We start from the raw sequence: 13,126 nt of genomic DNA, 5'->3' as shown, positions 1-13,126 counted from the left end.
ATATGCAAAATATGCACAAAAAGTATGCAGAATATGCAAGCAATAATATGTAGTATACAGTATAATATAAAATTTATTAATACACAATATTAACGATATACATATATTTAACGACTCTTTTTGCAATTATTCTGGTATATTCTAGTTTAAGTTACAATAGATAATTAGCAGTTTTTGTGAATTTGCTGGTGTTAGCTGAGAATTGAATATATAGTAAAATGTAGCTAACGAGACAAGGAACATGTTTTGTATAAATTAATTTTGCGTAAAGTTGACAGTTTATTAAATGTTACGTGTAATGGAAGAAATTCTTATTCTCTAGCGTTTTAATTCTTACGTACCACCTATTTTTCTAAATTTATATAAAATTCTAATGCGCGACAAAGAAACTCTTAATTCGTAATTCCTTAATTATTGTGTCGACGAATGAGCAAAATACGATAAAATTCAACACTGTAAATTGAGTATTATTTAAACGAATAAGTCACATATTAAGAATAGCCCGTTTCCAGTTCAAATTTTGTAGAAAATAATAATTAGCATAGCCATTTATTAACATACGAAAAATACAATCTATTTAAGAAACGTAAATGATTAAACAGTAACATGCATTAGCAACAAAAATTGAAGATCAGAAGGTACACCTCTTTGAAAATGAAGTAAATGCTCCTAGTTGCTCAAAATTTAAATTATAATTGTGTTCAATGATGTTAAATTAGTAATCAATTTTAGAACATTACTACTTTTGTACATATTTGTCCCAAGTATGTACGCAATGTGCGAATTAATTCACTTTACATTAACAGAAACGAAAAAGATTTGGATAACTCGAGCTTTAAGTGTTAGGTCACGGTTGTTTGAAAAAAGTTTGGTTATTTATTTCAGTCCTCGTGTCCAACTGCAGAGTTTTAATAAATTGTATCGATTTACTGCATATAAATGCACAGGTGTTTATATGTTACAAATACTAAAATGTCTAAAACAGATATGAAAAATTTGGAGTTTAAAAGCGTCGAGATATTTATTGCTCTCGTCACTGTTTTGATTGATTTGAAATACATCTACTCGGTTTTCATATTTTAATAAGAGAATAAGAAGGAATCATTAAGCTAGTAGATGTATGAACAGAATTATTATTACTACGTTCGTTTATTGACTACAATCATTGACAGGTCGGGAGAAAGTTATTGGTTCCTAGTCTAGTAATTTTTCACTGAATAAATTAATCGTAAAACCTAAAGATTATCGATGGGTGAATCGAAGTCACGAAGGAAAAACTTGTTACGATTAATACAGGATTATTTATAATTTGTAACCGTATGGGCCAGAGATAACGAAAGAAGCACGTGTAAATCACCAAGAAAAGGAAATTTCCTTCAAGTGGAAAAAATTAAGGAAGAGGACACTTTTCCATTGAAAAACAAACAGTCAAAGAACCCACGATGGTTGAGTTCTTGATTAACGATCGTCGTGGCTTGGACCGTTGTACTTGCATTAGCTTGAAAATATTTTCCCAAGCAACTAATAACCTAACTGTAGCTTTACTGTGCACCACTGAAAAAGCTACCAAATACCTCTCGAAGATCAATGCACGAGGGTTATTAAAATTGACAGTAATTGCAACAATAATATCGAGCGCGATCTGTTCGTTTGACGTCCACTTCCGTAACTTTTTACAAAGGAACATTTGGAAAAACCGTACCGTTCCAGTGTTCGTTTCACGCCTCGTCACACAAAACTTTCTTCGAGCGTTCCTGAAACTTCCTTTCCCCCTTCGCCACCGAATCGTTTTCTCGTTCTCCGTTTCTCGTAATCTTCCGTTTCGCTGTGTTTCTTTTCCACGGTCTAAGCTCGCTACCATCCTCGATTCGAGGAGAAAGGTCGTCGCTCTTTGCGCATTTCTTTGCACCGAAATGACCGGTCGCGTTATAAATATGCAACGACGCTCGTGGATTTTACGCGAGCTACCGGCGGCGGCTGTTTTCGTGCCAATTTTCGAGATTGATTCGAAGCAATTTCTCCGACGTGTGGCGCTTAGCGGCACGCTCGGGGCGACCCGCTTCTCTACGTCGGACCTACGAAAAGCACGCATCAATCGGGAATTGCCCCTGATGGAAGTCGCGAACGTGGCGATTTGTTTCGTTCAGCTATCGTTCCCGCGCTACCGTTAGCCCCGGGCATGTGAATGCTTCGTTTCGAGGCGACCCTTTGACTGAATATTTTTCTCACCTTCGTACGGTGGTTACGGCAACGGAACTGGGAGTAATACGGGCTTAGTCGAGTTCATTTCTCGAAATACAAAATAGAAACGGGAATCTAACTTCACCCCAAATGAACGGCAAATATTGCAAACTGATTCGAAATATCAAACATCAAAACAATGAGAGTCAAATTTATTAAGTAACATGAATTTTGAAGCCAAGATTTGGTATTAGTTACCACGTATCGTTTAATTTAATTACCAATTAAAGTAATCAAAATATAAATTACAATTTTCTGCAAATTTAGTTCAGAAAAGTAGCTAAAAGTTATGAATCACTTAATTGAAAATCATTAGAGTTTCATCAACTTAAAATGAAATTCGATTAAGCACTATCGTTATATTTCAAAGTGTCACGCCCTTTCACATTTGAACGATTATATCATATGGAAAACGATAGTGTTTCAATGAATAGAAATATATTCAAAAATGCTGGTGTCTATATTATTTTAAACATGCATTTTCTATAAAGTGATTTTTCATAGTGTTCTTCGAACCTAACGATGAAAGTTGTGAACGATTTGTTGTTACCGTTGGTGTTGAGAGGCCTGCTCATTGGTTTAATTATTGTGACTCTTTACGTAGGGTTCACTCACATTCATCTACAACAGGCAATAGTGAAGAAAATATAGGTTATACGGTGTGTGTGGGTTATAAGAAATTAGGTAAGAAGTTCATACGACGTATAGATCTCGGTCGCATATGACGAAAGTACAGTCTATGCAACGTATGAATCCTAAGTGTATGTAGAAACACTAGTCCGTATAAGGTATGGAGCCACGTGAAAGGTTAAAGTTACTATAATCGTGGCTAAGTGATCTCAGCAAAAATGATTAATTCTTTTTCGAAGCCAGTAAATGTAACGGATTCATACTTTAAATACGAAATTAATAACAAAGTGTACAATAGTAACACAAACAAGGAACATAACGTTCATCAGCTATCATAATATCGTTAACGATTACGCCACGCGTAAAAACGGAGGAAAATAAATTCTTTATTGCAATTTTCAAAGCATTCAAACAATAATGTCCGTATTTCCAATACTTGTTGCCATTAACAAGTATGTATAGTGGGTCGCGTAATATTAAAGTCTGATAATACGAATACACTCTAGGAAGAAAATATTTCTCTCGAAGGAATAAATATTGTGAAAAGATTTTTTCTCAATGTGATATTTTTTAAGCTTTGAAAGTCATTGACATTTTTCAAAAATAAGAGGATGTATTATAAACAACAAATCGACAAGATCATCTATGTATAACACGTTGACCTTCGAATTATCTTAAGGAGCTATTTTCATAAAATCATAACGAAGTTGTAGTAGTAGTTCGTGATACACTTTGAGCAACTAATTATTAATTAAATTACACAATTATCACTCAATTATATTTTTCAATTTTTTCTCTGAAAGATTTTGTCACTCCTCTTCTGAAGTTTATACTGTAAAAACGCAATGCAACAAGCTACACTCATTGACTCTCCACGCACTGGTTATTCTTAAGGACTCTCAGCCTCACATACATAAGTGCAAACATACTCTTGGCTGTTACTCACAATCGGTTGCTCCAACGCCTATACACATTCCTTGAGACCTTGTTCTTAAACATCACTGTAGTGCAAATCACTTGTCACGACATGAGGTACATATAGTTTCGATCGATTTCTTTCGCGAAAGTACTTAGGATAAATAAGTATTTACTATAAGACTCCATTGAACGTATGTATAATTTCAATTTGAGTTTAATAGGACTGTAAACTAAATTTCATATTTATACTTTTCGGTACATAAATGAAATTTGAAAGATTGCGATAATTTTAAGTTAGCTAAGTTCGAATATAAATTCGTATCATTTTTTTCTGTGTTAAAATTACTTTTGTCTTCTCTAAGTTTCTATATTGTAGAGATAGATGTGTTTGTAAATGATTGGTCGATGTGCTTATAGATGACTGGTGGTCTTGCTTGCAGCTGATTGGTGGATGTGTTTATAGATGATTGGTGGATGTGTATTCTCGCAGATGTGTCGTGTAATATATGACCAAGGAAAAGGAGAATTTATGCTGTCCTTTTCAAGTATTGTCCAGAATGTCTGAACATTTGCTTACAATTGACGTGATTTTCAGCAACTCAAAAATATGAACTTATGACGTTTTGGAGGCTGAAATTCAAGGTGTCGGGATATTTATAATCCTGGACTATTTAATCGCGATGAAACAGCATACGCATACAGGAAGAAACTGAATCGCTATTTCTTTCAACAGTTTCTGACGTTATAATTTTTTCGTCGACACAACATCACTGATGTTGAATTTAACAGATATAACTTATTCGTGAAAAAAATTTGTATTCCAGACATTTTACTTACTTTTATAAAACTTCGAATAACGAATAACGTCCGAATCGTCACAAATTGGTTGCCATTGTAAATATTAAACTGTTTCATGGAAATAACTTTTGAAATGATCCGTCAGCTGGTTTTTGTTTGATAGTTGGTGCAAGTACATTCCAAACGGGCGAGGAAGAATGTTGTTTCAAAATTTATAAAATTTGTTTTCAATTGTCTACCATCTACATTTGCCTGAAATTGGTCCGTATAATATCATTTCTAACAATTCTCTAAACTAACGCAATTCCTACCTGAGCGTAAATTTTCATCGTGCGATAGACGAAGTGTAATAGACGTAGCGAAAGATTATTTTTCAGATCTGGACAAATCGGAGTACAAAGTGGGTATAACGAGGTTGTAGTATCGATGGATCTAGTTGGTTAATCTTGAAAGAGATTATATTGATAAATAAGACCGGAGGAAGAATAACGGTATAATTTTTGACACGCAACCACGAAGTTTCCAAACACTCTTCGCGTATCTCTTTGAAAAATGAAAGGAAGGCCACTCAACGAGGAGTGAAATCGCTCGATCGCGAATGAAATTAGTGATAATTAAGGAAACTCGAACAACAAATTCATCCTGAACCCGTTAAATTCTGAAGTATTATGATGGTTAATTGGGTCGATGAACGATCGTTGCTGCCACTTAATGGCCAAGTAGCAAAGTTTTTGATAAGAGATTGCCGCGACGAACAGTCTCGATGAAATCTGCCTCGCGTAAAACTTGCGGTCGGCACCTTCAATGGAGTTTATAATCGAGCTTAGAACGCGACATGATCGACGTTGCTGCGTTAGGCGTCTGTAATATTCTAACCTTCCGGCGCGAGGTTTGCGGTAGGCCTGGCCATTATTCTATGTCCCGTTTTCAACGAAGAGCTGCATTTAAACTGTACTCGACTATATTCGTTGCCACTTACCAGGTCGATGTACACAGTGTATATACGGATGTCTCGGCAGCTCGTTTCGTTAACACGTACCGGGGAACGGGGAATACATTTAGACTCAAGGAAATGAATCCTTGGCTGGTACTTCAGTCTGAAGACGCAAATTGTGCGAGCGGCGTCGAAGCTGCAACGATTTGCAGGGAACAATGTCATTGTCGCGTTTGAATCTCTCTCCGTCGAGCGTTAATTACACGTTAATTGACTCGACGAAGATGTTTTCGAAGATTGTTACCTTATAGCCACGCGAGGAGCGTTATTTATTGTAATTGACAAATGTTACGAAACTTATCGCGAAGTTAATACACGTTGTCTTTCTTAGACCTTTCGAGAGGTACTGAACGGTGAATGGTAGATCCTTTACAAAATTCGTGAATTTTTTCAACGAATTCAAACAAGAAAAGGAAAGTGTTAAAAATTCCGAAGAATAAATATTTACGATGACTTTAATTTTTGGTATTATAATTTAACAGAAATCGTTCCCCGATTTAAAATTAATTCAAACTTAACATCTACAGTATTCGTACGCTATATTAAAAGAAAATTTTCTTTAATCTATGGGTTTAATTTTAACGGAAATTTGTGTCCATGTAAAGCATACTGGGCTTCATATGACACAATTTTGTTCTCGCCGTAAAATTTTCTCGAGGGGATTAAATCAAGCCTCGAAAATGCAATATTTATTCATTCGTTCTTTTAATACAATTTTTTCAAGACTTTTTTCACAGTAGAGCAATAATTTTTTGTACGAAAATTTTTACTCTGTCTCGCACAATTGCAAGGTCTCTAATCGTCTGCAATTGGCTGAAATCAGCCTTTACGGTACTATTTTCTCTTCGATTTTTCAAATACAACTTTATAATGATGCAAACAAGAGCGAAACTTTTCTTACGAAAAATGTTCAACTCTTATTGTTCTATCATTCTGTCGCAGAAAAAGTTCCAAGTGAAATTACATGAAAAAAAATAAAAAAAACCTTTGTAACCTTCAAGATTTGATTTCACCTTCTTAGAAAAATTCTCTGTGGCTAAAAAAATTGCACTATTATTTAAATTTGCGCAAACTTTCGTTAAAATCTTCTAAATTAGGGAAATTTCCTTCTAATATAATGTACAAATACTTTCGCGAGACACTCTATTTATCATCTTCGAGAATGTCAGTACATACGTGTATATTTAATTTGCAAGATCTTTCAAACATTGTAACACAAAAGTCAATACAGTAATTTCAAATATTTGTTCAAACAGTCCACGTAAAAAAGAACGTATCTCGTGCTAGATTCGACTATGCACAACACGAGCAATTGAGGAAATCGATATTCCACCGTGTTCTTCTAAGCCCGGAGGCGATACTTCAATCCCTCCCACGGAATGTGGATACGCGGATCGGAAGAGTTACTTAACGAAAAAATAGTCGAAGGCTAAAAATCCCCTCCGTGTACCACGTGACCGTGGAAAATTACTCGCGAAACGACGCCAGACACGGAGTTGTTACCGCAGGATAGCTACGTTGCGAGCGACAGTGCTTAACTTTTCATTCGCGTGGAAACTTCAATCTAAACTTTTCTTCTCTAACCTGCCCTGCCCGTTACCACCGGCTGGTTGCATCGCGATCGCGAGGCGTTGAGATGCGCGATATTTTCGGCGAGATTTTCCGCGGCGAGTCATCTTCGATGGCTCGTTTCCGTTCCTCCCAGTCGTCGATCGAAACTTCAAGCGGCACTCGTTGCAACTCTCTTCGATGACGAGGGCGGTTCGTCGACGAGGCGGATCGACGAGTGGTTGTGCTGCACGCCCGATGAATTCTGGACAACGAGAGTTACGGAATCGCTCGTAAAAAATGATCCTAGCCGGTCGTAAAAATGAAACGAGCGAGAACGAGCCAGTCGGGGCTCTTCCCGTTGATTCCGCGGACTCGAAGAAACGCCTCGGGCTGATTTTACGCGGAGCTGCGGATCAGACGTGTAAGCGACGGCGATGCCAGCGAATCCGCGGAAGCACCTGCTCGGCCGGGATTACACGGCTCTTTCGAGCAAAATGGAAACTCGCTGGATAAATCGTCGCACGAGCTAAGGTGTCCTTAAGGAGGTGAGATCGCGTTAGCGGCAGCTGCTTCCAGCCAACGACACCTTGCAACAATTTCATCGAGACGATCGATTTACAGTAATTTGTTACGTTGCAATTTTGCACGGGCACAAACTATCTCTCTCCCTTTTTGAAGTGATCGAAGCAGAAGAGTAACAGTTACTTTTTAATTTATCGTTGGAAAATCACTGTAATAGGGTCCAAGAAGATCTTACGATGGAAATAATACTAAACACGAATATAATAGATTGTTCGATAAGTTTTGTCGTTCGATGAAACTTATTGAACAATATAGTACTGGGTTGCTCAATAAGTTTTGTCGTTCGATAAAACTTATTGAACAGTACTACATGGAACAGTATTGTTTTATCGAACGACAAAACTTATTGAACAACCTACTATTTGAAGCATTTTTAATCAGGTGAATAATAATATATATCTCACTCATGGTTACAATTTTTCTACTTGCTCTGTTTCTCAGTTGCTTTTTCTGTGTTGCACTTTTTCACCCGATATGTGTAAATATGGATCGAACGAGCCTCGTTTTGAGGGGAGATGAAAACAATTCGATTTTAAACACCTCCCTCTTAATCTGTTACAGTCTGATTTTGTCACGAGCCAATGATACAACAACGAGATCCCTATATTTGTTTAAGGGGGTTGTTAAGCTTCGAAATTTAAACACTCGATGTTACTTTAACGATACGTTTTTAAGAAATTAGGGACTGCAGTCCTTTAAAATTAGCTATTGTTCGTTTTTCGGTGAATACTTTGTAAAAATTTCATTTAAAAGTATCAGTAGACACGAGAATTAGATTTAATTACGTAAATATGAAATAGAATACTTATAGCTATTGGAATACGTTAAAGTTTCAAAAACGATTCTTGGATAATTTGAGACCCGATTATACACTTAAAATCGATGATGTACTTGCTCGTGGTATAAAACAATAATGTAGATAGTCGTTACAAGCATATGTCTGTATAATAAAAATGTATAAATGTTTCGACCTTGTCTTTGGGCCTTCCTCGATATATCAATGGTAAGAGGTCGAAGTATCAAATATGTACATGGTTGAATGATATACCTCTAAATTACAAATATGTTCTTAAATTTTACCTATAGTAGTAAAAGTCCAACATTGAGATCAATTCCGAATTTTACATATCCATGAGGATATAAACATGATCAGTCGACGACAAAGTCTCGTTTTCTTTAGAAAAAATTTTACGCATGTAAACTTTACACACGTTACACAACTACATAAATGCACGCAGACGTAATAAATATTACACGCATTAAATATACAACGCAAGTATGAAAATATAACACACTTGGCAAACATAAAACAAAAATACCGTGAATGTCATATAAACATTACACGTGCAACGCGTACAACGCAAATACTGCATACGTACCTGTCACAAATGTATTGTACACCCGCGAATGTCAAGAAGATAATTTTTTGCATCAAAATAAATTTACACATGTACGTTATTCAAATATATTTTCGTTTGAATAAAATTTATACGGATGAACATTATTTAGATACAATTATCTCTAAACACACTTTCAAATTTTACAAACTAATACTGCAATCAGCAAATAACGCTTATTTGGTTCAATCGATAGAATAATACAATTTTATTCGAATAATTATCCGCATAAAAATGTATTCGAAGTTATTCTGATATGTCATTGTTGTCTCGAGATCTTGATGATAGTAATTTCAATCATATTTATAGTACAAAAAATATCAACCAATACATGTTACTAATACCAAGAATAACTTATTCTAATACCTGTTTCATACCACAAATAATACTCGGTAGTACTTGGGATATTTGCACCGTATGAAACGATGCATATCAGTATTAATACGTTGAACATGACGGTACGTAGTGGTCACTGGTGACCTGCGCTCCAAAGTTACAACGATTCCCTAAAGCGCTTACAAGACACGTACTCTAATACTTATAAACTTTTAAATAGCATTACTCTTGTCGGTATTACTACAGAATAACAAGTACATCGACAAATTATTGAATATTTCGACTCTTTGCATTACAGTTTAAACAAATATTATGGAGATCCTTAAGCTTGGAAAACTGGTGCAGTGGTCAACGTGTTAATTAACCGCTTGCGCTTGCATCTGTTTCGCCGATACGTATGATCAAACCGTATACAGTCTTTTGAACTCGTCGAAATGCCATCATTAAATTCACTGTCGCATTTCATTTGAAAATATGAGTAGAAACGATTAAGAAGTAATAAATTAATTGTTCATTTCGTCTGGTTTATGATCAAATATATTGAAAACTGATAAAAATTTTGTAATAAATATACCTATCTCTACGAGATTCTGTAATGCGTGCTTACTGCGCGACGTGTTACTTTGAAAAACGGTCTCAGTGAATGTGCTACGCACGTTATTCTTGTTCTCTTGATAACTGAATATGGTCATGTAACACAAGTCATACCCGATTCTGAAACAAAAAACTCTTGATGTGCATGCACTGTACATCATTCTATCGCAAATGGTTAACCCCTTGCCCTACAATTTAAGTTTTGATAACGTGTGTCATAATCAACAGCAAGGTCGGTCCCAACTCTCACAATCCTCGTGAACGCTAAACTTTCTTTTTGAAGACACTATACAAGGATTTCTTTCTAATATTTTCAAAATATATTTGAACTTACAATTGTGGACAAAACTCACCCATGGTTCTTTTTTGGTTCGATTTCCTTACCATAAGTTTCACACGATATTCTAATCGAAGAGGTTAATTCCCGCAGTACCAGCTGTTTAGACAATCACAGAAAAGATCATTTCTGGGTCTATACGGACCCATAACTTAACCTTGCTTGCACAAATATTTCGAATAAGAATTCTATCATTTTATCGTGCTTTCCTTAACTCCCAATGAAAGTTGTACTAACGGTATAATTGATCTATGCAAAAGTTTCTCTGGGTCTGAAAAGACCCAGGCGTAGCATGGCTAGAACCAATACATTATCAGTACGCACAGAGTAGGGAATAACCGAGGAACACAGGGTATGACAATCGATGATGTTTGACGAATGACATTCGATTGCCGATTTCACTTCTTCGAGGAGACGATCGATGAAATGCCATCACACATGCAATCGGCGTCCACTTTGCTCTGTTCGTCCGATTCAGTCGATACCGTCTCTTTCAACATTCATAACGTATCCGCAGTGTCCATCGACCGCTTCCACGTGTCACTTTGCAGCCATCGATCCACGATTATTTACGTGCCACTCTGGACATCAGACACTATCGATTATTCTCAACCGTGGGTAGCGATAGACAATACCTGAATCACACGTGGCCCGCTGCTGCATTTTGCATGCGCGCAATGTCTGCCTCACCCGAAAAACAGAAAGACGCCTCCGATTTTCGTAAAGCGAGTCGCGAGATAAAGGACAATTTTAAAAGGCGAAAGCACCGAAAAATGTTTTCGATCCATTTTTCACCGAATCGACGAAATATTTCTCTAGTTTTTATGAACAGAGAACGTTGGTGTTATAAATCTCTAATAATTGGAACAGGTATGCGCTGAAAAAAATTTAAGACATTTTCTCAGGGTTAGTTTATGGTGTCGAAGATACACGAAGGAGCTCTTTGGCATTTTTGCAATTGAACATTTCGTTATAAGAATATAATCGATAATAGTTGACAGGTGTGACCTTTAATGTACGGTATTTAAATCTGAAAGTATTATAGAATTCGTATTATGCGATTGCACAATGTGTTTAAAATCATAAAATGCTAAGAGTGTGATTTCAGTGTATGCAAAATTATTCAAATCAGTGCAAAGATACATTAAACTTTACTAACGTGTATTTGGAGCAGCATTATCAGCGGTACCGTGTGTGCGAGTGTTTGTATGTGCAGCCGTACGCTCGGCTAACTGGAATTTAAATTGCACGCGTCGGAAATGACACTTGTAAACTTTAATCACTTATATCTTTGTAACGTAGCCTATAATTGTAAAACGGTAAAGGGCTTTCTAATTTATATTAGCCCGAGGGATTAAGTCTATCTTCTTTTTTAATATCTCATCGACATGGAAGAATCAAATAATCGAGATTGAATTGCTCAGTCTGTATACAAGTTTCATCGAAGTCGGTGTACAAGTTGTATTATCGAAAAGGAAACAATTTTTCGTGCATAAGGAAGTTAAAGGTATGAAATGATTGTTTTCATTGACTATATACTAGGTTGTTCAATAAGTTTTGTCGAATGAGAAAACTATTTAACAACCTATTATGTGTGTAGATGATAGAATTTTCATTCTTCCTTTTATATAATATTATTAAGGAGTTTCTTAATATGCCTTTGAAACAGTAAACTCTTCGATCTAAATCGAACATTTGCAATACTTGCGTCCATCCATTCTATTCGGAAGAATGTTATAAAATGACGTAAGCAAAATCCACTCGGGGCATTGTATTCTGTATCAATTTAAAACGGACAGAATAGTTATATTTTTCAGTTCAAAATATAGTATTTTTTGACGTGTATAGTATACTTCTTTCATATTTTAAATAATAGAAGATACGAAGTGTGGTTTTCAAAATTTCAAAGAAGTATCTGCAATCTCTTTCATAAACCAAGATCGAGTTGACCACTGGAGTTCAATGACAATACACGAGAGACCTCAATCGAAGTAAAATTACGTTCAACCACAGAATAAATGGCAAAGAGACTGATTGTGAGTTCTACTGGTAGTGGTATCTGTGAACAGTTAGGAAAGATTGGAAAAGTAACTATAGTCGAGAAATTCGTTCCATATAGGCTGTCAAACTGTATCCAGCATAGACATGTGCGTTACATTGCAAGCCTAGCAAAACATAGATTTCTGAATGAAATTATTAATCTTAATGAAAAATGAGGTACAACAAACTTAAACGCAAGCAATGAAAAATCAGACCTTTATTCGTATTATTTTAACCACAAAATTTAGATTTATACAATTTTAGAGAATTACAATTTTTAATCATTTTAAGGTAAATCGGTAAAAAGAATTACAACGAGCATTATGAATAAAAATTTGAAACTTTTGTCTTCAAACTATTTCAAAGGAATTATCTACAAAGAGGTTATCTTCAAAGCACTTATCCCTTCAAAGTAGGTTTCGAAGTTTAATCTTTAAATAATTAATAAGTAAGTGATGTTACTCTGAAATACACAAATACTTATCTTTTTTTAAGTACAGCTCTGAACAACGTCGTTAGTGAGTAACGATATAAAGGCTTTGACGAATATTAATTGCTTTAAAGATCGAACGACACGAATACTTGTGAAATAAATATTTCGAAGAATTTTAATATTCAATCAGCGGATCTTAAGAAGAATCATGTACCGATTGGTTGTACAATGTAGAATATCCTCTGCTATAGAAAATAATTTTTTATTTTTGATCG

The sequence above is a fragment of the Ptiloglossa arizonensis genome, chromosome 4 (assembly GCF_051014685.1).
Source record: "Ptiloglossa arizonensis isolate GNS036 chromosome 4, iyPtiAriz1_principal, whole genome shotgun sequence".
NCBI lineage: Eukaryota > Metazoa > Arthropoda > Insecta > Hymenoptera > Colletidae > Ptiloglossa > Ptiloglossa arizonensis.
Note: the sequence above shows the minus strand (reverse complement) of the source record.